The 11,031-nt window shown below is 51.6% G+C and overlaps 1 protein-coding gene across 1 annotated transcript in view; it reads left to right on the top strand.

Annotated features, from left to right (window-relative positions):
- The first annotated feature begins 1,673 nt into the window (after positions 1 to 1,673).
- Positions 1,674 to 11,031, top strand: part of LOC127921840 (pleckstrin homology domain-containing family G member 4B-like) — a 56,614-nt gene continuing 47,256 nt past the window's right edge. The window contains exons 1-8 of the mRNA XM_052505427.1: positions 1,674 to 1,931; positions 2,004 to 2,147; positions 2,220 to 2,291; positions 2,505 to 2,576; positions 2,649 to 3,265; positions 3,350 to 3,517; positions 4,370 to 4,749; positions 10,201 to 10,485. The gene's annotated coding sequence lies outside the window, so the exon portion shown is untranslated. The remainder of the gene's footprint in view (positions 1,932 to 2,003; positions 2,148 to 2,219; positions 2,292 to 2,504; positions 2,577 to 2,648; positions 3,266 to 3,349; positions 3,518 to 4,369; positions 4,750 to 10,200; positions 10,486 to 11,031) is intronic.

Genomic DNA, 11,031 nt, shown 5'->3' with positions numbered 1-11,031 from the left:
GGGTATTGTGATGTCATTATGGGGTATTGTGATGTCATTATGGTGTGTGTAGATTGATGAGGGGGAAAAAACGATTTAATACATTTTAAAACAAGGCTGTAAAATGTGGAAAAAGTCTTGGGGTCTGAATACTTTCTGAAGGCCCTGTATCTCTCTGCCTGGGATTACTTTGGAACATATTTACAACATTAAAATCCCTGGGAGCTGATTGGCTGGCGTTTTTACAGTAAACTTGGGGGCTGCCAGTTTCTGTCTGGTGTGGATTAATACATTATTGTTATTCTCAGTCAACAGGGAACGGAGTGGAGCAGGAACGGAGACGAGGTCTGGGACAGGGACAGGGTCTGGGACAGGGTCGGGGACAGGGTCTGGGACAGGGTCTGGGACAGGGTCTGGGACAGGGTCTGGGACAGGGTCTGGGACAGGGTCTGGGACAGGGTCGGGGACAGGGTCTGGGACAGGGTCTGGGACAGGGTCTGGGACAGGGTCGGGGACAGGGTCGGGGAGGACACTGTCCTACTGCCTCCTGTCTGCAGAGAACGACATCTTCAGAGTACCCTGGGAGGATATAGTACACCCTCAGTTCATTAACAGACCCACGGCGATGGTGGCTGCACCAATCACAGTCCCTACCAAGGGAGAAGGGGACGGTTTGATTGACACATCCAAGGCCCAATGTGGAGAGAGTACGGAGGTGAAGCTCCTCCCACGGTTGAGACAGCCTATCGAGACCAGGGACGATGGGAAAGGTTTTGACATCGCAGCAGGAGAGGACTCGGACGCTGAGGGAGAGTATGTTGAACTGGAAGAGATCTCTCCACCGCGCTTCTCTCCTCAGAAAGGATCCTTAACACAGTCTGTTAGTCTGAACTACAGGAACCTGCGTAAACCCTGGACTACAGCCCGACACCCCCCCAAAGCAACCCCCTCCCAGCCCTTTCATGCCCCGGTGAAAAGCAGCACTTTCTCCCAGTCCATGGTGTGTTCCAGACTCATCGAGGAATACCTGATCAACGACGTGTTTTCCCCTGTCATCCTCACCCCAACGGCCCCCACCTCCCCCATGGCCCCCACCTCCCCTACGGCCCCCACCTCCCCCATGGGCCCCATGGCCCCCACCTCCTCTACGGCCCCCACCTCCTCTACGGCCCCCACCTCCCCATGGGCCCCATGGCCCCCACCTCCCCCATGGGCCCCATGGCCCCCACCTCCCCTACGGCTCCCACCTCCCCTACGGCCCCCACCTCCCCTACGGCCCCCACCTCCCCTACGGCCCCCACCTCCCCCACGGCCCCCACCACCCCTACGGCCCCCACCTCCCCTACGGCCCCACCTCCCCTACGGCCCCCACCTCCCCTACGTCCCCCACCTCCCCCATGGGCCCCATGGCCCCCACCTCCCCTACGGCCCCCACCTCCCCTACGGCCCCCACCTCCCCTACGGCCCCCACCTCCCCTACGGCCCCCACCTCCCCTACGGCCCCCACCTCCCCTACGGCCCCCACCTCCCCCACGGCCCCCACCTCCCCCATGGCCCCCACCTCCCCTACGGCCCCCACCTCCTCTACGGCCCCCACCTCCCCCATGGGCCCCACCTCCCCTACGGCCCCCACCTCCCCTACGGCCCCCACCTCCCCTACGGCCCCCACCTCCCCCATGGGCCCCATGGCCCCCACCTCCTCTACGGCCCCCACCTCCTCTACGGCCCCCACCTCCGCTACGTCCCCCACCTCCCCTACGGCCCCCACCTCCCCTACGGCCAGAGAGGGGGTCAGTGGTGAGGGGACAGCGTCGGACCGTACAGAAGGTAACGCTGCTCGTCTCCAGAGGCTAACACAACGTGTCTCTGAGCGTGTGTCTGAGTCTCACTGGTCAGTGTGTGACGGCACTGCCCTATCAGTGGTTTCTGACCCCCAGACTGACAGCGAGGAGGTGTTAACTCAGTCACACAGTATAGTGGAGAGGGAAGAGTCTCTCAGTCACCCTCAGACTGACAGTGAGGAGGTTTTAACTCAGTCACACAGTATAGTGGAGAGGGAAGAGTCTCTCAGTCACCCTCAGACTGACAGAGAGGAGGTTTTAACTCAGTCACACAGTATAGTGGAGAGGGAAGAGTCTCTCAGTCACCCCCAGACTGACAGAGAGGAGGTTTTAACTCAGTCACACAGTATAGTGGAGAGGGAAGAGTCTCTCAGTCACCCCCAGACTGACAGAGAGGAGGTTTTAACTCAGTCACACAGTATAGTGGAGAGGGAAGAGTCTCTCAGTCACCCTCAGACTGACAGAGAGGAGGTTTTAACTCAGTCACACAGTATAGTGGAGAGGGAAGGGTCTCTCAGTCACCCCAGACTGACAGAGAGGAGGTGTTAACTCAGTCACACAGTATAGTGGAGAGGGAAGAGTCTCTCAGTCACCCCAGACTGACAGCGAGGAGGTGTTAACTCAGTCACACAGTATAGTGGAGAGGGAAGAGTCTCTCAGTCACCCCAGACTGACAGCGAGGAGGTGTTAACCCAGTCACACAGTATAGTGGAGAGGGAAGAGTCTCTCAGTCACCCCCAGACTGACAGAGAGGAGGTGTTAACTCAGTCACACAGTATAGTGGAGAGGGAAGAGTCTCTCAGTCACCCCCAGACTGACAGAGAGGAGGTTTTAACTCAGTCACACAGTATAGTGGAGAGGGAAGAGTCTCTCAGTCACCCTCAGACTGACAGAGAGGAGGTTTTAACTCAGTCACACAGTATAGTGGAGAGGGAAGAGTCTCTCAGTCACCCTCAGACTGACAGAGAGGAGGTTTTAACTCAGTCACACAGTATAGTGGAGAGGGAAGAGTCTCTCAGTCGGGATGACGGCATTGTTCGCAGTGAGGAGACAGACAGAGTCCCGGAAGAGACAGGAACAGGGGAGGAGGTGGAGGAGAGGAGGGATAGGTGTTCAGAAACCAGGACAGAGACAGAGGAGAGGAGGGATAGGTGTTCAGAAACCAGGACAGAGACAGAGGAGAGGAGGGATAGGTGTTCAGAAACCAGGACAGAGACAGAGGAGAGGAGGGATAGTGGTTCAGAAACCAGGACAGAGACAGAGGAGAGGAGGGATAGGTGTTCAGAAACCAGGACAGAGACAGAGGAGAGGAGGGATAGGGGGTCAGAAACCAGGACAGAGACAGAGGAGAGGAGGGATAGGTGTTCAGAAACCAGGACAGAGACAGAGGAGAGGAGGGATAGGGGGTCAGAAACCAGGACAGAGACAGAGGAGAGGAGGGATAGGTGTTCAGAAACCAGGACAGAGACAGAGGAGAGGAGGGATAGGGGTTCAGAAACCAGGACAGAGACAGAGGAGAGGAGGGATAGGTGTTCAGAAACCAGGACAGAGACAGAGGAGAGGAGGGATAGTGGTTCAGAAACCAGGACAGAGACAGAGGAGAGGAGGGATAGGGGGTCAGAAACCAGGACAGAGACAGAGGAGAGGAGGGATAGTGGTTCAGAAACCAGGACAGAGACAGAGGAGAGGAGGGATAGGTGTTCAGAAACCAGGACAGAGACAGAGGAGAGGAGGGATAGGGGGTCAGAAACCAGGACAGAGACAGAGGAGAGGAGGGATAGGTGTTCAGAAACCAGGACAGAGACAGAGGAGAGGAGGGATAGGTGTTCAGAAACCAGGACAGAGACAGAGGAGAGGAGGGATAGGTGTTCAGAAACCAGGACAGAGACAGAAACCAGGAGAGACAGAGGGATAGGGGGTCAGAAACCAGGACAGAGACAGAGGAGAGGAGGGATAGTGGTTCAGAAACCAGGACAGAGACAGAGGAGAGGAGGGATAGTGGTTCAGAAACCAGGACAGAGACAGAGGAGAGGAGGGATAGGGGGTCAGAAACCAGGACAGAGACAGAGACAGAGGAGGAGGGATAGGGGGTCAGAAACCAGGACAGAGACAGAGGAGAGGAGGGATAGGTGTTCAGAAACCAGGACAGAGACAGAGGAGAGGAGGGATAGTGGTTCAGAAACCAGGACAGAGACAGAGGAGAGGAGGGATAGTGGTTCAGAAACCAGGACAGAGACAGAGGAGAGGAGGGATAGTGGGTCAGAAACCAGGACAGAGACAGAGGAGAGGAGGGATAGGGGGTCAGAAACCAGGACAGAGACAGAGGAGAGGAGGGATAGTGGTTCAGAAACCAGGACAGAGACAGAGGAGAGGAGGGATAGTGGTTCAGAAACCAGGACAGAGACAGAGGAGAGGAGGGATAGTGGTTCAGAAACCAGGACAGAGACAGAGGAGAGGAGGGATAGGGGTTCAGAAACCAGGACAGAGACAGAGGAGAGGAGGGATAGGTGTTCAGAAACCAGGACAGAGACAGAGGAGAGGAGGGATAGTGGTTCAGAAACCAGGACAGAGACAGAGGAGAGGAGTAGACATGTTGGCATCAGTGAGACAGAGACAGAGGAGAGGAGTAGACATGTTGGCATCTTGCAGGTGGTTGACACCGGTGAGACAGACTCTCACCATGATGACCCTGAGGTCTCCACCGGCCAATCAGACACTCCCCAAGGAGAGGACCAGACACTGAACACTCTGACCGAGACTCTCATACACTTAGCCCCCACTCCCACTGACCACCAAACACCAACGCACTACACACCTTCCACTGAATCAGAGACCGAGAGACCGGAGGACGAGGAGGAGGAGGAGGAGGAGCAAGAGGAAGAGGAAGAGAACCACTCAGATACTGAGCCCCAAGAGAAAGAAGAGACAGGTACATATCTCTCCCTCCTTCATCCCTCGTTCATCCCTAAATCATCCACCATCCTCCCTCCATCCCTCGTTCATCCCTAAATCATCCACCATCCTCCCTTCATCCCTCATTCATCCCTAAATCATCCACCATCCCTCGTTCATCCCTAAATCATCCACCATCCTCCCTTCATCCCTCGTTCATCCCTAAATCATCCACCATCCTCCCTTCATCCCTCGTTCATCCCTAAATAATCCACCATCCTCCCTTCATCCCTCGTTCATCCCTAAATCATCCACCATCCTCCCTTCATCCCTCATTCATCCCTAAATCATCCACCATCCTCCCTTCATCCCTAAATCATCCGCCATCCTCCCTTCATCCCTCGTTCATCCCTAAATCTTCCACCATCCTCCGTACATCCCTTGTTCATCGCTAAATCATCCACCATCCTCCCTTCATCCCTAAATCATCCACCATCCTCCCTTCATCCCTAAATCATCCACCATCCTCCCTTCATCCCTAAATCATCCACCATCCTCCCTTCATCCCTAAATCATCCACCATCCTCCCTTCATCCCTAAATCATCCACCATCCTCCCTTCATCCCTAAATCATCCACCATCCTCCCTTCATCCCTCGTTCATCCCTAAATCATCCACCATCCTCCCGTTCTGCACTGCTGCTTACCCCCCCTGCAAATACTTCTCCTGTTTAGCAGTCACTCCTGTTTAGCAGTCACTCCTGTTTAGCAGTCACCCCTGTTTAGCAGTCACCCCTGTTTAGCAGTCACTCCTGTTTAGCAGTCACTCCTGTTTAGCAGTCACTCCTGTTTAGCAGTCACTCCTGTTTAGCAGTCACTCCTGTTTAGCAGTCACTCCTGTTTAGCAGTCACTCCTGTTTAGCAGTCACCAATGACATGTTGGCCTGAGTGACTCCTTTCCACCTCCTCCTCCAACTCCTCCTTCTCCACCTTCCACCTGTTGTCCTTCTTGTAGTGGTTCTAGCCCTCCTCTATAAGCCTCGCCTCATAGAGAGAAAGAGAGAGAGAGGAGGAGTGGAGAACTGGGAGACTGAGGAGAGAGAGAGAGAAAGAGAGAACGAGAGAGAGAGAGAGAGAGAGGAGAGGAGAGGAGAGGAGAGGGAGGGAGGGAGAGGGAGGGAGGGAGGGAGGGAGGGAGGAGAGAGAGAGAGAGAGAGAGAGAGAGAGAGAGAGAGAGAGAGAGAGAGAGAGAGAGAGAGAGAGAGAGAGAGAGAGAGAGAGAGAGAGAGAGAGAGAGAGAGAGAGAGAGAGAGAGAGAGAGAGAGAGAGAGAGAGAGAGACAGAGAGAGAGAGAGAGAGACACAGAGAGAGAGAGACACAGAGAGAGGAGACACAGAGAGGGGAGACACAGAGAGGGAGACACAGAGAGGGAGACACAGAGAGAGAGGGGAGACACAGAGAGAGAGAGAGGGGAGAGTATTGGAGTCTTCTGAGTGTGTTTTCTAAGGTATCATAGCTTGTCCTGTGATGGATAGACTAGACTCCTGGTCTCCTCTCTCTCTGACGGAGGGTTAGTCTATGCCCCAAATGGCACCCTATTCCCTATGTACATTTACATTACATTTAAGTCATTTAGCAGACGCTCTTGTCCAGAGCGACTTACAAATTGGTGCATACACCTTATGACAACCAGTGGAACAGCCACTTGCATCTAAATCTTGTTGGGGGGGAGAAGGATTACCTACCCTTACTTACCCTATCCTAGGTATTCCTTGAAGAGGTGGGGTTTCAGGTGTCTCCGGAAGGTGGTGATTGACTCCGCTGTCCTGGCGTCGTGAGGAGTTTGTTCCACCATTGGGGGCCAGAGCAGCGAACAGTTTTGACTGGGCTGAGCGGGAACTGTACTTCCTCAGTGGTAGGGAGGCGAGCAGGCCAGAGGTGGATGAACGCAGTGCCCTTGTTTGGGTGTAGGGCCTGATCAGAGCCTGGAGGTACTGAGGTGCCGTTCCCCTCACAGCTCCGTAGGCGAGCACCATGGTCTTGTAGCGGATGCGAGCTTCAACTGGAAGCCAGTGGAGAGAGCGGAGGAGCGGGGTGACGGAGAGAACTTGGGAAGGTTGAACACCAGACGGGCTGCGGCGTTCTGGATGAGTTGTAGGGGTTTAATGGCACAGGCAGGGAGCCCAGCCAACAGCGAGTTGCAGTAATCAAGACGGGAGATGACAAGTGCCTGGATTAGGACCTGCGCCGCTTCCTGTGTGAGGCAGGGTCGTACTCTGCGGATGTTGTAGAGCATGAACCTACAGGAACGGGACACCGCCTTGATGTTAGTTGAGAACGTCAGTGTGTTGTCCAGGATCACGCCAAGGTTCTTAGCGCTCTGGGAGGAGGACACAATGGAGTTGTCAACCGTGATGGCGAGATCATGGAACGGGCAGTCCTTCCCCGGGAGGAAGAGGAGCTCCGTCTTGCTGAGGTTCAGCTTGAGGTGGTGATCCGTCATCCACACTGATATGTCTGCCAGACATGCAGAGATGCGATTCGCCACCTGGTCATCAGAAGGGGGAAAGGAGAAGATTAATTGTGTGTCGTCTGCATAGCAATGATAGGAGAGACCATGTGAGGTTATGACAGAGCCAAGTGACTTGGTGTATAGCGAGAATAAGAGAGGGCCTAGAACAGAGCCCTGGGGACACCAGTGGTGAGAGCGCGTGGTGAGGAGACAGATTCTCGCCACGCCACCTGGTAGGAGCGACCTGTCAGGTAGGACGCAATCCAAGCGTGGGCCGCGCCGGAGATGCCCAACTCGGAGAGGGTGGAGAGGAGGATCTGATGGTTCACAGTGTCGAAGGCAGCCGATAGGTCTAGAAGGATGAGAGCAGAGGAGAGAGAGTTAGCTTTAGCAGTGCGGAGCGCCTCCGTGATACAGAGAAGAGCAGTCTCAGTTGAATGACTAGTCTTGAAACCTGACTGGTTTGGATCAAGAAGGTCATTCTGAGAGAGATAGCGGTAGAGCTGGCCAAGGACGGCACGCTCAAGAGTTTTGGAGAGAAAAGAGAGAAGGGATACTGGTCTGTAGTTGTTGACATCGGAGGGATCGAGTGTAGGTTTTTTCAGAAGGGGTGCAACTCTCGCTCTCTTGAAGACGGGAGGGACGTAGCCAGCGGTCAGGGATGAGTTGATGAGCGAGGTGAGGTAAGGGAGAAGGTCTCCGGAAATGGTCTGGAGAAGAGAGGAGGGGATAGGGTCAAGCGGGCAGGTTGTTGGGCGGCCGGCCGTCACAAGACGCGAGATTTCATCTGGAGAGAGAGGGGAGAAAGAGGTCAGAGCATAGGGTAGGGCAGTGTGAGCAGAACCAGCGGTGTCGTTTGACTTAGCAAACGAGGATCGGATGTCATCGACCTTCTTTTCAAAATGGTTGACGAAGTCATCTGCAGAGAGGGAGGAGAGGAGGGGGTAATGAGGATTCAGGAGGGAGGAGAAGGTGGCAAAGAGCTTCCTAGGGTTAGAGGCAGATGCTTGGAACTTAGAATGGTAGAAAGTGGCTTTAGCAGCAGAGACAGAGGAGGAAAATGTAGAGAGGAGGGAGTGAAAGGATGCCAGGTCCGCAGGAGAGGCGAGTTTTCCTCCATTTCCGCTCGGCTGCCCGGAGCCCTGTAGTGCACTACTTTAGACCAGAGGCAGAGCCCTAGTAGTGCACTACATAGGGAATAGGGTGCCATTTGGGATGTAGACCCAGAGACAGCTAGCTAGCGTCAGATAGCCTCATCCTCTAGCAGTCGTGTGTCATGGTGTAATGAAGAGGCTGATCTAATCTGATCTCACTGTAGGAGACGATAGAGGTTTAGTGTGTTGGAATGAAGAGACTGATCTGATCTCACTGTAGGAGACGATAGAGGTTTAGTGTGTTGTAATGAAGAGGCTGATCTGATCTGATCTGACAGTAGGAGACGATAGAGGTTTAGTGTGTTGTAATGGAGAGACTGATCTGATCTGATCTCACTGTAGGAGACGATAGAGGTGTAGTGTGTTGTAATGAAGAGACTGATCTGATCTCACTGTAGGAGACGATAGAGGTTTAGTGTGTTGTAATGAAGAGACTGATCTGATCTGATCTCACTGTAGGAGACGATAGAGGTGTAGTGTGTTGTAATGGAGAGACTGATCTGATCTGATCTCACTGTAGGAGACGATAGAGGTGTAGTGTGTTGTAATGAAGAGACTGATCTGATCTCACTGTAGGAGACGATAGAGGTTTAGTGTGTTGTAATGAAGAGACTGATCTGATCTGATCTCACTGTAGGAGACGATAGAGGTTTAGTGTGTTGTAATGAAGAGACTGATCTGATCTCACTGTAGGAGACGATAGAGGTTTAGTGTGTTGTAATGAAGAGACTGATCTGATCTGATCTCACTGTAGGAGACGATAGAGGTTTAGTGTGTTGTAATGAAGAGACTGATCTGATCTGACTGTAGGAGACGATAGAGGTTTAGTGTGTTGTAATGAAGAGACTGATCTGATCTCACTGTAGGAGACGATAGAGGTTTAGTGTGTTGTAATGGAGAGACTGATCTGATCTGATCTCACTGTAGGAGACGATAGAGGTTTAGTGTGTTGTAATGGAGAGACTGATCTGATCTGACTGTAGGAGACGATAGAGGTTTAGTGTGTTGTAATGAAGAGACTGATCTGATCTCACTGTAGGAGACGATAGAGGTTTAGTGTGTTGTAATGAAGAGACTGATCTGATCTCACTGTAGGAGACGATAGAGGTTTAGTGTGTTGTAATGAAGAGACTGATCTGATCTCACTGTAGGAGACGATAGAGGTTTAGTGTGTTGTAATGGAGAGACTGATCTGATCTCACTGTAGGAGACGATAGAGGTTTAGTGTGTTGTAATGAAGAGACTGATCTGATCTCACTGTAGGAGACGATAGAGGTTTATTGTTGTGTTGATGCCTGGATGTCTTGATAGATTTATAATATGTTCATAAAGGTTTAGTGATTTATAAAGGTTTAGTGATTTATATCTGTCTATAAAGGTTTAGTTGAACTGTTTAGTGATTTATAAATGTTTATAAAGGTTTAGTGATTTATAAAGGTTTAGTGATTTATAAAGGTTTAGTGATTTATATATATTTATAAAGGTTTAGTGATTTATAAAGGTTTAGTGATTTATAAAGGTTTAGTGATTTATATATATTTATAAAGGTTTAGTGATTTATAAAGGTTTAGTGATTTATAAAGGTTTAGTGATTTATAAAGGTTTAGTGATTTATAAAGGTTTAGTGATTTATATATATTTATAAAGGTTTAGTGATTTATAAAGGTTTAGTGATTTATATATATTTATAAAGGTTTAGTGATTTATATATGTTTATAAAGTGTGTATAAAGTGTGTATAAAGTGTGTATGACTTGTATCAAGGTTGTGTTCCATGCCAGTCAGTCAGTGACTAGTTGTGTATCTGTCTCTTTCTCCATCCAGGCCCCATTCAGCCAGAGGAACCTGTGTTAAAATCCTGTTCCGTGGACAAGCCATCCACTGAAACTAACCACAGAGACCCAGAACTACAACAGACCCCAGCAGTGTTTCCAGCCCAGTTAACCCAGTCCCCAGCCCAGTTAACCCAGTCCCCAGCCCAGTTAACCAGGTCCTACTCCCAGTCCAGCCAGTGCTCCCAGTCTTCAGTCTTTCCTAAGTCCCAGACACTGACAGAGGCCCACAACATCAATGCTGCTGTCCTCAGTTCTGGGGTGCTCTGTCTGCCTGGTGAGTAGAACAGCCCACATCTCTGGAAACACACAAGATGTTATATGTCATGTCCAACCAGGCTGGTTTGAGGAGGTAACAGTGATTCTGTCTGATCTGAGACCAGTTACTACCACGGTGATTCTCTGATCTGAGACCAGTTTCTACCACGGTGATTCTCTGATCTGATCTGAGACCAGTTACTACCACGGTGATTCTCTGATCTGATCTGAGACCAGTTACTACCACGGTGATTCTGTCTGATCTGAGACCAGTTTCTACCACGGTGATTCTGTATGATCTGATCTGAGACCAGTTTCTACCACGGTGATTCTGTCTGATCTGAGACCAGTTACTACCACGGTGATTCTCTGATCTGATCTGAGACCAGTTTCTACCACGGTGATTCTCTGATCTGATCTGAGACCAGTTACTACCACGGTGATTCTCTGATCTGATCTGAGACCAGTTACTACCACGGTGATTCTGTCTGATCTGAGACCAGTTTCTACCACGGTGATTCTCTGATCTGATCTGAGACCAGTTACTACCACGGTGATTCTGTAT

The sequence above is a fragment of the Oncorhynchus keta genome, unplaced genomic scaffold, assembly GCF_023373465.1.
Source record: "Oncorhynchus keta strain PuntledgeMale-10-30-2019 unplaced genomic scaffold, Oket_V2 Un_contig_23837_pilon_pilon, whole genome shotgun sequence".
In the NCBI taxonomy this organism is placed as follows: domain Eukaryota; kingdom Metazoa; phylum Chordata; class Actinopteri; order Salmoniformes; family Salmonidae; genus Oncorhynchus; species Oncorhynchus keta.
This window is presented reverse-complemented; position numbering and strand designations above follow the sequence as displayed.